Source organism: Bombina bombina, chromosome 1, assembly GCF_027579735.1.
Source record: "Bombina bombina isolate aBomBom1 chromosome 1, aBomBom1.pri, whole genome shotgun sequence".
Taxonomy (NCBI): Eukaryota; Metazoa; Chordata; class Amphibia; order Anura; family Bombinatoridae; genus Bombina; species Bombina bombina.
Window position 1 is genome coordinate 1,319,202,747 of NC_069499.1, and position 14,000 is coordinate 1,319,216,746.

A 14,000-nucleotide genomic window follows, 5' to 3' on the forward strand; every position below is an offset into this window, starting at 1 on the left:
TGTATATATATTGTATACATATGTATTTATGTGTTCATATGTGTATATATGTATGTAAATACATATATAAACATATATATATAATATATATATATATATATATATATATATAAATAAACACCAAGTAGCGCACTCTCACTCGCCAACAATAACTCCAGACCAGGGTGCTCTGCTCCAAAAATATTCATAAAGGTCCTATAATAAGCACTCTCTGGGTTTAAACACAGCAAATTTTAATAAGCAGTGACATTTCGGGGCATTCACCCCTTCCTCAGACAACCAAAATTGTGATACAAACAGTGTTAAATACCCAACAAGCCCCTCCCCCATCTCAGTTCAACCAATCACACAAGTAAGAGATTATGTATACAAATCATTAATCAAACATTAATCATCATCAATATTTCATCATATATAAGAGATGATATGTGGAAGTAATTCATCAAATCAAATAATCATTAATAATTCATCATACCTAATATCATAGAAATGGTGAAACCTAAAACTTTAAACAGTGACATATTAAAAATGGACATGGATCTGTATCATAAATAAAATAAACTAAAATAACAGTTCATTAAGCAGCAGTAGGAAGGACACAAACTTAACACTCACATATAGTGCCATAAGGAAAAGGAACAGATCAATAGAAATTAGCGATATACATATTAACACGATAGAGCCGCCATTACTTACCACGCTAACTTCAGCATGTTCGGCGGTGGGCGTGGTCACCCTCCGTGTTCAAAGCATTACTCTGCTCATGTGACCAGAAACTGGTCAATCACAGTGCGGTGTTAGGCGTTGTCATGGCAACCCGCATAGAAATAAGCTTTCTACCAACGCCTATCAGCATAGAATATCGGCAAGTTGTCATGGCAACATCAAACAAGACAAGTGAGTTGTGTACGAGGGTTGGATCAACAAGAATACGTATGATTGGCTGAGAGTGTCATATCCCATCTGCCCCATACTATACACCCTCCCTAAAGTGCACAAGGGCTTGGAAAAACTGCCTGGACGTCCGATTGTGTCTGCGAGAGGATCCCTGTTGAGCCCATTGGCACAGTGGATTAATTTATTTCTTCAACCTTTAGTTAGACATATGAGATCATATGTGAAATATTCAACTGGTGTATTGGGACAGCTCTCACGATTACAAGATATCTCGGATGATGATTACTTGGTATCTATGGATGTTACAAGTCTGTACACCATCATCCCACATCAGGAAGGGATGATGGCAGTTGAAGATGCTCTTTTACGATATTTAGGACCCAGTAGTAATTACATCATCAAGATTCTGAAGCTATGTCTAACACTGAATTTCTTCAGGTTTGAATCTAACTACTACCAACAACAACAACAACAACTACCAAGTCACGGGGACCGCCATGGGGTCAAACATGGCCCCCTCATACACGAACTTATATATGGAATACTATGAGATCAAGGTAATGAAAGTGTATGAATGCCCTGAAATCATCAAATATATGAGATACATTGATGATGTTCTACTTTTGTGGAGGGGTACAGAAGAGCATTTGAACAGCTGGGTACAAAACCTCAATAATCTCCCTTATCCGGTGAAATTTAAGATGGTGGTGAACAAAGAGTCCATCGACTTTCTGGACTTGAGAATCTTTAAGGGTAATGGCCAATTGGAGACTACTATGTATCAGAAACCTACTGACAGAAATTCCCTCCTGCTGGCAAGTAGCAGCCACCCGAGATCTCTCATTAAGGCTATACCATTAGCACAACAATATAGGGTAGTGAGGAACAACTCTGTACAGGAAAAAGCTGAAGCCCAATTGGATGAAATGTCCATCAAATTCTTACACAGAGGTTATACTTATGATGCTATTCAATGAGCACATAATAAAGCCAAGGAGAGTGAAAGGGGCACACTACTCACTCCCAGAGATGAGAAACCGGAGGATAAACATATGACTTGCATCACCACGTATACACCAAATGTTGGGATCTTTGCCAAGTCAGTAAAGGACCATTGGGATCTGCTGGCATCGGATCATTAATTACCATTTAAAGAAATTTCTCCACTCCAGGATGGGTTATAAAAGAGGACGCAACCTACAATATCTACTCATGAACACCGACCCAAGACATGCATAAACCAAGGATACCTGGTTACAATCTAAGAGATTGGGGTGTTTCAAGTGTCTTGGGTGTACAACATGTTACTCAACGATACAAAGTAGAACATTCCACCACCCACACACTAATAAGTGTTTTAAAATTCGACACCATTTGACGTGCTGCACACCACATGTGGTTTACCTTTTGAATTGCACATGTGGAATTTACTATGTCGGAAAGACGGATGATGATATCAAAAAAAGAATGGCGAACCACAGGAGTGCCATTAGAACTGCACTAAAAGAGGGCGTATTGGAACAACCTGTGGCACGCGACTTTGTACAGATGAACCACACAGTGAAGGACTTATGCTTTATCTTAATTGATCACGTACCACCATTAAGAAGAGGGGGGAACAGAAAGAAGAGACTGTTACAAGTTGAAACTAATGGATCCATAGACTGAAAACAGTGCAACCTGGCGGATTAAATGCTAATGTGGACTGGCATTGTTTTCTTTAACATCTTTCTATGTTGTTCATTAATTTATTTTTTTTATGTTTTTGGGACACTGAGAGCCCATACTCCTCTTGTTCTACTGAGAGTCCACGAATCTGTTGTATATTGAGAGTCCACATTGAATCCACGGTGTCTTTTTGGCTCACTGAGTGTCCATGTTATATCCATTATTTTCCTACCATGCTCCTAGATACATGAGGGTATGTCTTATTGCTATATTTGATCTGCCATAGATGTTCAGAGTATGCGATTAGGTGTATTTGCTATTGGTATGTTGAGTCTGGATGAGATTTGACTGATGTATATATTTATGAGGGTATGGAACCTATGACAATACATTTCTCTAGCTACTGATATGGCTCTGGTGGTTGGTCATCACCTTCTAGATATATATATATCTTTAATTTTAGGTTTAATGGTTGGATATTTGTTGTGTGTGGTATATTCACTGTAGCATGGATCTTTGGAAAGATAATTACCTTATTGGGACTTCATTGGTTGTAAGAGACCTCCCATCCTATGACTTTTGGTGGTCCATTTATCATGACCACTATTTATACATTATATGGAATTCATAATAGATCGTTTTGTGATTATGCACGTATTATGTCACCTGCATGATTTGGATGGGCTGTGTGTGTATAGAGCGCAAGAGGTAATGCTGCACATTTATTCGTGTATTGTGACAAAGGTGGATGTTCTGTCTAGCTGCTGCTGTATGCTTGTGCTGTGATTACATGGCTCATGAAGTATAGAGGCGTTGGTAATAATGTTGTTTCTATACAGGTTACCATGGCAATGCCTAACACTGCACTGTGATTGACCAGTTTTTGGTCACATGAGCAAAGTAGTGCTTTGATCACGGTGGGAGGCCACGCCCACCACCGAACGTGCCGAGGTTAGTGTAACAAGTATTAGAGGCTCTGCTGTGTTAGACAAGAGGGGCTTGTATATTGATGGCCAGTGATAATCGTACACAACTGACTTAGTGCGGTCTCTATGTCTTGTTTGACATTGCCATGACAACTTGCCGATATTCTATGCTGATAGGCGTTGGTAGAAAGCTTATTTCTATGCGGGTTGCCATGACAACGCCTAACACCGCACTGTGATTGACCAGTTTCTGGTCACATGAGCAGAGTAATGCTTTGAACACGGAGGGTGACCACGCCCACCGACGAACACGCTAAAGATCAATAGAAATGAGCAATATACATATCAACACGATAGAGCCGCCATTACTAACTTCCCTCGAATTCTGATTGGCTTATAGGATTCTATCAGCCAATCGGAATTAAGGTAGGAAAAATCTGATTGGTTGATTGAATCAGCCAATCAGATTCAAGTTCAATCCAATTGGCTGATCCAATCAGCCAATAAGATTGAGCTCGCATTCTAAATTTGCGCGGGTTTGCGCGGGTATCCTATATACGGCGTAACCTAGAAGTTACGCTTGTATATATTTCTGCCTTCGCCCGTAGTTTTTTGGGCCATAGGCAGGTATACCAAACCCGCGCAGTTTGGTATCCAATATACAATATACTTACGTGGAGAAAATGGAGAAATCTTACTCCATTTTTACCTCGCCACAAAATGCAGCCGTAGTAAGTCTTACGCTGTCTATTGGAGCCCTGTAACTCCATAAACTACCTGCCAAATGACACCTAACACCTAACGCATGCGCAATGTCTATCTACCTGTCAACCGTGATCTGCTAAATAAAACCTAACACCTAACGCATGCGCAACGTCTATCTACCTGTCAACCGCGATCCCCCGCCGCAATCCCTAATAAAGTATTTAACCCCTAAACCGCCGCTCCCGGACCCCGCCGACAGCTACATTAAAAGTATAACCCCCTAATGTGATCCCCCTACACTGCCGCCAGCTATATTAAATGAATTAACCCCTAATCTAATCCCCCTACACCGCCGCCAGCTATATTAAATGAATCAACCCCTAATCTAATCCCCCTACATCGCCTCCAGCTATATTAAATTAATTAACCCCTTATCTAATCCCCCTACACCGCCGCCACCTATTTTAAATTAATTAACCCCTAATCTAATCCCCCTACACCGCCGCCACCTATATTAAATAGATTAACCCCTAATCTAATCCCCCTACACCGCCACCACATATATTAACTATATTAACCCTAATTATATTAGGGTTAATATAGTTAATATCGTTATTATATTAGATATATATTAAGTATAATAACCCTATCTAACTCTAACATCCCTAACTAAATTCTTATTAAAATAAATCTAATTAATATTAATATTATTAATTAAAATATTCCTATTTAAATCTAAATACTTACCTATAAAATAAACCCTAATATAGCTACAATATAATTAATAATGACATTGTAGCTATTTTAGGGTTTTTATTTATTTTACAGGTAACTTGATATTTATTTTAACTAGGTACAATAGCTATTAAATAGTTGATAACTATTTAATAGCTACCTAGTTAAAATAATTACCAATTTACCTGTAAAATAAATCCTAACCTAAGTTACAAATACACCTACACTATCAATAAATTAAATAAACTACAAATATCTAAACTAAACTACAATTATATACACTAAACTAAATTACAAAAAAAAAACGAACACTAAATTAGAAAAAATAAAAAAGATTACAAAAATTTTAAGCTAATTACACCTATTCTAAGCCCCCTAATAAAATAACAAAGCCCCACAAAATAAAAATAATTCCCTACCCTAATCTAAATTACAAAAGTTAACAGCTCTATTACCAGCCCTTAAAAGGGCCTTTTGTGGGGCATGCCCCAAAGAATTCAGCTCTTTTGCCTGTAAAAAAAACAACCCCCCCATTACAACCCACCACTCACATACCCCTATTCTAACCCACCCAATAACCCCTTAAACAAACCTAAGTCTAACCCCCAAGTGCTCCTTACCTGTCCTGAAGACCGGCGAAGAAGGTCCTGTTCCAGGCGGCGACCTCTTCTTCTTCCAGGATCTAGCCGGCGCTGAGTGGAGGAGTTGAAGACCGATGACCGCGGAGCTGAAGACCGTCCATCTGGAACTGAAGACTGGCGATGCTGGAACTGAAGATCGGCGACGCTGGAACCGAAGACCTCTGGAACTGAAGACCGGAGCCTGAACGGGGAGGATCCTCTTCATACGATCGCCGCCGTAACACTGAATAGGAATTCAAGGTACGCGATTAAAAATGGCCTCCCTTGAATTCCTATTGGCTGATTTGAGCCTTCAAATTCAAATCAGCCAATCGGTTGCGAGTTACTTTAATTCTATTGGCTGATTTGAATAGCCAATAGAATAAGAGCTACTGCAATTCTTTTGGTTGATTAGAATAGTCAATAGAATTACAGTAGCTCTTATTCTATTGGCTATTCAAATCAGCCAATATAATTAAAGTAGCTTGCATCTGATTGGCTGATTTGAATTTGAAGGCTCAAATCAGTCAATAGGAATTCAAGGGACGCCATTTTTAATCGCGTACCGGCTCCGGTCTTCAGTTCCAGAGGTCTTCGGTTCCAGAGTCGCCGATCTTCAGTTCCAGCATCGCCGGTCTTCAGTTCCAGATGGGCGGTCTTCAGCTCCGCGGTCATCGGTCGTCAACTCCTCCGCTCCGCGCCAGCTGGATCCTGGAAGAAGAAGAGGTCGCCGCCTGGAACAGGACCTTCTCCGCCGGTATTCGGGACAGGTAAGGAGCACTTGGGGGTTAGACTTAGGTTTTTTTAAGGGGGGATTGGGTGGGTTAGAATAGGGGTTTGTGGGTGGTGGGTGTTGTTATTTTTTACAGGCAAAAGAGCTGAATTCTTTGGGGCATGGTCAGGGCTGGTAATAGAGCTGTTAACTTTTATAATTTAGATTAGGGTAGGGAAAATTTTTTATTTTGGGGGGCTTTGTTATTTTATTAGGGGGCTTAGAATAGGTGTAATTAGCTTAAAATTCTTGTAATCTTTTTTTATTTTTTGTAATTTAGTGTTTGTTTTTTTTTGTAATTTAGTTTAGTGTATTTAATTGTAGTTTAGTTTAGATATTTGTAGTTTATTTAATTTATTGATAGTGTAGGTGTATTTGTAACTTAGGTTAGGATTTATTTTACAGGTAAATTGGTAATTATTTTAACTAGGTAGCTATTAAATAGTTATTAACTATTTAATAGCTATTGTACCTAGTTAAAATAAATTCCAAGTTACCTGTAAAATAAATATAAACCCTAAAATAGCTACAATGTCATTATTAATTATATTGTAGCTATATTAGGGTTTATTTTATAGGTAAGTATTTAGATTTAAATAGGAATATTTTAATTAATAATATTAATATTAATTAGATTTATTTTAATAAGAATTTAGTTAGGGATGTTAGAGTTAGCTAGGGTTATTATACTTAATATATATATAATATAATAACGATATTAACTGTATTAATCCTAATATAATTAGGGTTAATATAGTTAATATATATAATATAATAACTATATTAACTATATTAACCCTAATATAATTAGGGTTAATATAGTTAATATAGGTGGCGGCGGTGTAGGGGGATTAGATAAGGGGTTAATCTATTTAATATAGGTGGCGGCGGTGTAGGGGGATTAGATTAGGAGTTAATTAATTTAATATAGGTGGCGGCGGTGTAGGGGGATTTAGATTATAGGCAAAAGAGCTGATTTCTTTATGACAATGCCCCGCAAAAAGCCCTTTTAAGGGCTGGTTAAAGAGCTGATTTCTTTAGGGCATGCCCCGCAAAAAGCCCTTTTAAGGGCTGGCAATAGAGCTGTTTCTTTGGGGCAATGTCAAGCAAAAGGCCATTTTAAGGGCTGGTAATAGAGGTGATTACTTTAGGTGGATTAGATTAGGGGTTAGTGTATTTAATATAGCTGGCAGCGGTGTAGGGAGATTAGATTAGGGGTTAATTCATTTAATAAAGCTGGTGGCGGTGTAGGGGGATTAGATTTGGGGTTAATAATTTTAATATAGCTGGCGGCGGGGTAGGAGCTCACATTAGGGGGTAGTTAATATAGATGGCGGTGGTGTAAGGGGCTCACATTAGGGGGTAGTTAATATAGATGGCGGCGGTGTAAGGGGCTCACATAAGGGGGTAGGTAATATAGATGGCGGCGGTGTAAGGGGCTCACATTAGGGGGTAGGTAATATAGATGGCGGCGGTGTAAGGGGCTCACATTAGGGGGTAGTTAATATAGATGGCGGCGGTGTAAGGGGCTCACATTAGGGGGTAGGTAATATAGATGGCAGGGATGTAAGGGGCTCACATTAGGGGGTAGGTAATATAGATGGCGGTGGCGTAAGGGGCTCATATTAGGGGGTAGGTAATATAGATGGCGGCGGTGTAAGGGGCTCACATTAGGGGGTAGGTAATATAGATGGCGGCGGTATAGGAGCTCACATTAGGGGGTAGGTAATATAGATGGCGGCGGTGTAGGAGCTCACATTAGGGGGTTATATAGATAAAATAGGTAGCGGCGGTGTAGGGGACTCACATTAGGGGGTAATATAGATAATGTAGGTGGCGGCGGGGTCCGGGAGCGGCGGTTTAGGGGTTAATAATTTTATTAGGTGTGGCGGGGTCCCGGAGTGGCGGTTTAGGGGTTAATACATTTATTATTATTAGGAGAGTGAGGGGGGATAGCGGATAGAGGGGTATACGTGTTGTGCTATGTTTGGGAGGCATGTTAGACAATACGGGTGATTTAATAACTTAGTCAGGTTTTTTATGCGGCGGCAGTTTCTAACGTGCCGTAAGTCACTGGCGACTTCAGTAATTTGTACTTACACAGATTTCTGGACATCGCTGGTTTGTGAGACTTACGGCACTTTAGCATCTGACGGCGCCGTATATGGGATAGCTCGAGTTGCGAGCTGAAACTATGGGCAGCGCAAGTTTCTACGCTTGTGCCGAAACCTGCGCCGTATATCGGATCGCGCCCATGTAGTCTTTGTCTAGTAGTGCTTGCATACAACATCAGGAAGCTTAGCATCAGAGTATGAACCGTAACTAACCATAAACTGACAGCCAAAACATATTGTGCACCTGAAAAAAATAACCTTCCCAGTAAAATTACATATAGAAAAATAATGGACTGAATCATTTTATTATGTTCAGTATCAACATAATATTGATTTATTCATACACAGTTTAAATGTTAAAAGCATTGTCAATTCAGAATTGCAGATATGCAAAATGAATAATTCAATTAAAAGGACAGTCAATTCCAAATATTTTATTGTTTAAAAAGGTAGATAACCCTTGTATTACCATTCCCCAGTTTTGCAAAGCGAACATGGTTATATTAATATGCTTTTTACCTCTGTTATTACCTTGTATGTAAGCCTCTTCTGACAGCCCCCTGATCACATGGCTATTTATTATCTAATGACTTGCATTTTAGCAAATTAGTGCAGTGTCAGCCACAACTCCACAGGAGAGAGCACAATGTTATCTATATGGCCCACATGATTTACAAGTCTCCTTTTGTGAAAAGCTAGTAAAAAAGCATGTGATAAGAAGCTGTCTGTAGTGACTTAGAAACAGGCAGAAATTTAGAGGTTTAAATGTAAAAAAATATATATAATTATAATATGTTGGTTGTGCAAAGCTGGGGAATGAATAGTGAAGGTGTTATCTATCTTTTTAAACAATAAGCAATATATTATTTACATATAGTTTTATCTTCCCATGTTTCTTTTAATAAGGTATATTAGTGTTACCAATCTTAGCAAAAGCAATGATATGATAGACACAAATCTTCTACTCTTTTTATCTTCAACCAAAAACTGAAGCTATATACTGTAGGTATACACTTCATGGTTGGTTCATCATTTACCTAGCATAGAAAAAAAAAATTATGCTTAGCTGATAAATTTCTTTCTTTCCGGATATAGAGAGTCCACAATGTCATTCCAATTACTAGTGGGAATATCACTCCTGGCCAGCAGGAGGAAGCAAAGAGCACCACAGCAAAGCTATTAAGTGTCACTCCCCTACCCATAATCTCCAGTCATTCATCTGAAGGGAATTGGAAAAAGGAATAAAACAAAGGTGTAGAGGTGCCTGAGGTTTAGTTAAAAAAAAAACCTGTCTAAATTAATGGTGGGGTTGTGGACTCCATATCTGGAAAGAAAGAAATGTATCAGGTAAGCATACATTTTCTTTTCTTTCCCAAGATATGGAGAGTCCACAATGTCATTCCAATTACTAGTGGGAACCAATACCCAAGCTAGAGGACAAGGAATGAATAGAGAGGGAGAACAAGAAAGGCGGACCTAAACAAAAGGCACCACCGCTTAAAGAACCTTTCTCTCAAAAGAAGAGTCAGCCGAGGGCAAAAGTATAAAATTTGGAAAATTTGGAAAAAGTATGCAGAGAGGACCAAGTTGCAGCCTTGCAAATCTGCTTCACACAAGCTTCATTTTTGAAGGCCCAAGAAGAGGAGATGGCCCTAGTGGAATGAGTTGTAATTATTTAAGGAGGCTCCTGACCTACAGTCTCATAAGCAAAACGAATCATACTTCTCAACCAGATGTAAAGAGAAGTAGAAGTAGCCTTCTGACCCTTGCGCTTACCAGAGAAACAAACAAACAGGGCAGAAGACAGGCGGAAATCTTTAGAAGCCTGTAGGTAGAATTTTAGAGCACACACAACATCCAAGTTGAGCAACAGACGTTTCTTATGCGAAGAAAGATTGGGACAGAGAGAAGGAACAACGATTTCCTAAATAATATTTCTATCCAGATTAATATTTCTATCTTTAGAGAAACCCCAATTTAGTATGAAGAACCGCCTTATCAGCATGAAAGATAAGATAAGGCGAATCACACTGCAAAGCTGAGAGTTCTGAAACTCTCCGAGCAGAAGAAATAGCCCCTGGGAGGGAAAGTTCAGAATTCTATTTTGTAACCTTGAGATACTATGTCCACAGCCCAAGGATCTGGGAAATCTCGTATCCACGCGTGACAAAACAGGGAAAGTCTGCCCCCCACTTGATCTGATCCCGACCCTTCATGCTGACTTAGACTCAGCTGAGGGTTTCTTTGATTGCGTCCCCTTATTCCAAGACTGATTGGGCTTCCAAGAAGACTTGGACTGCTCCTGCTTGGAAGAGGTAGAGGAAGACTTTTGACCCTTGAATTTACAAAAGGAACACAAATTACTTTGATGTCCTTTAGGTCTGTTCTTCTTGTCTTGTGGTAGAAAAGACCCATTTCCACCCGTAATATCAGAAATTATTTTTGCCAGACCTGGTACAAACAAGGTTTTATCCTTGTAAGGAAGTGCCAGAAGCTTGGACTTGGAAGTAACATCAGCTGACCAAGATTTTATCCACAAAGCCCTGTGGGCAAGGACAGCGAAGCCACACATCTTGGCTCCAAGTCTAATAACTTGTATGTTAGCATCAGAAATAAAGGAATTGACTAGTTTGAGAGCCTTAATCCTGTCTTGGATCTCCTCCAATGGAGTCTCTAATAAAACTGAATTAGACAAGGCGTCGCGCCAATAAGATACCGCACTTGCTACTGTGGCAATTCAAACTGCAGGTTGCCATTGAAGACCTTGATGAACATACATCTTCTTCAAATAAACCTCCAGCTTTTTGTCCTTGGGATCTTTAATGGAGCAGCTATCCTCTACAGGGATCATAGTTCTCTTAGCCAGATTAGAAAAAGCCCCTTCTACTTTAGGCACCATGCACCATGAATTCTTAATGGAGTCAGCAACAGGAAACATCTTTTTAAAGATAGGAGATGGGGAGAAGGGAATCCTTGGCTTCTCCCATTCCTGTGAAATAATCTCCAGCACATAGTCTAGAACAGGAAACACTTCCACAGAGAAAGAAACATTATAGTATTTATTAAGTTTACTGGACTTCTTAGGGTTGACAACAACAGAAGTTTCAGAGTCATCCAAAGTAGCCAATACCTCCTTTAACAGTACACAAAGGTGTTTAAGCTTAAATCTGACGTTTACTTCTTCAGTATCAGATAAAGGAATTATACTGCCCAATTCTGAAATTTCACCCTCAGAGGCTACCAACGTATCCTCCTCATCAGACTTATGAGGGAGGGCAATCTGTGTAGCAGTAGGTAGAACAGAAACCTTACTATCTGAATGTCTAGTTTTCCTCTTGTGTTTTCCCAGCATAGGAAAAGCAGATAATGTTGCAGATACCGCAGAAGATACCTGTGCAGCAAAATCTGCAGGCAAATAAACTCCACCAGGAGGTTGAGAGGAACTGCAGGGCAATGTATGTGAGGCTTCAGACATATGAGAAGAAAGCTGTGGCATTGACTGACTAGCATCATCCTTAGAGACATTGGGCTCATGGGGCAATCATTTTTCTTTACACTCTAACGTTCTAGTTAAACATGAAGAGCAAAATTGCATAGGTGAAACAATTTGGGCCACTAGACATTTATCAAGAGCAACATTTTCATTATCCATGTCCATAACTGAAAATCAAAAATATTTTAATCCCAAAAATAAAGAAGTAAATAAACTCTTAAGAAAATACTACTGTCACTTTAAATGAGTCTTTTTTTCCCCCCAAAGCATTATAACGTTTAACACCCAAAGTGAAAGAAACTAAACTTAGGACCTCAACACCTCAGCAATACTGAGGTGCCTTACCGCAATTCTAGAGACTCAAAAACAGTGCAGAGACTTGCTTGAACACGACCTCACTAGCCGATGCAGAGAAAACAGTGATGCCGCTCTGCTCCGTAGTCGGAAATACAGGCATCACGAGATCGGCCACACAGGAACTACACATATACTAAAAGCGTGTGTTCCAAACAAACTGCATAGTAACAGAGTGGTTATAACGTTAAACACCACTGATAAAGGTGTAAGCCTTATTACAAACCTTTTGTCTCATACAAAACGTTAATAAAGCAAGAGTCGCAGAGGAACAGTCCCCAGATAAGGGATTAACCACTAGTCACATACACTGTGACTGCAACCCTGCCTAAATAAATCCTGCTTTAAGGATTATTATGTCCTAATTATTTTTAATGCAGAGATAAATGATCTTTTTAAAGTGCAAGTCTCCAGTATCTAGAAGACAAAAAGGCACGTACCAGCAGTCTAGCTGTCTGACAGGAAAAAGGACACATACTTCTTACAGAGACCTGTAGAAAAAAGAAAGGACAGAGTAACCAACTCTGGCTTTCTATGAATAGGGCACCAATATGTTAGGAAACAAATGGCTAGATTACGAGTTTGGCGTTAGCCTTAAAAAGCAGCGTTAAGGGGTCCTAACGCTGCTTTTTAACGCCCGCTGGTATTACAAGTTTGGCAGGTACAGGTGTACTGCTCACTTTTCTTCTGTGACTTTTCCATACCGCAAATCCCCTTAGTTCAATTGCATATTCTATCTTTTTAATGGGATTTGCCTAACGCTGGTATTACAAGTCTTGGAAGAAGGGAGCGGTACAGCCTCTACCTCCAAGACTCCAACCGCATTTAAAAGTCAGTAGTTAAGAGTTTTATGGGCTAACGCCGGAACATAAAGCTCTTAACTAAAGTGCTACAAAGTACACTAACACCCATAAACTACCTATTAATCCCTAAACCGAGGCCCCCCCACATCGCAAACACTAAAATCAATTTTTTTAACCCCTAATCTGCCGACCGGAGATCGCCGCCACCTACATTATACCTATTAACCCCTAATCTGCCACCCCCAACGTCGCCACTACTATATTAAATGTATTAACCCCTAAACCTAAGTCTAACCCTAACAGCCCCCTAATTTAAATCTATTTTTAATAAATCTAAATTATTATAATTAAATAAATTATTCCTATTTAAAACTAAATACTTACCTATAAAATAAACCCTAATATAGCTACAATATAACTAATAGTTACATCAACTTTGTATTTATTTTAACTAGGTAGAATAGTTATTAAATAGTTATTAACTATTTAATAACTACCTAGATAAAATAAATACAAATATACCTGTAAAATAAACCCTAACCTAAGTTACAATTACACCTAACACCTAATTAAATTAATTACCTAAACTACCTACAATTAAATACAATTAAATTAAATAAACTAAATTATGGAAAAAAAAACACTAAATTACAGAAAATAAAAAAGAAATTACAATATTTTAAACTAATTACACCTAATCTAATCCCCCTAATAAAATAACCCCCCCCAACAAATAATAAAATTCCCTACCCTATACTAAATTACAAATAGCCCTTACAAAAAGCCATTAAAAAGGCTTTTTGCGGGGCATTGCCCCAAAGTAATCAGCTCTTTTACCTGTAAAAAAAAAATACAATACCCCCCAACATTAAAACCCACCACCCACATACCCCTATTCTAAAACCCACCCAAT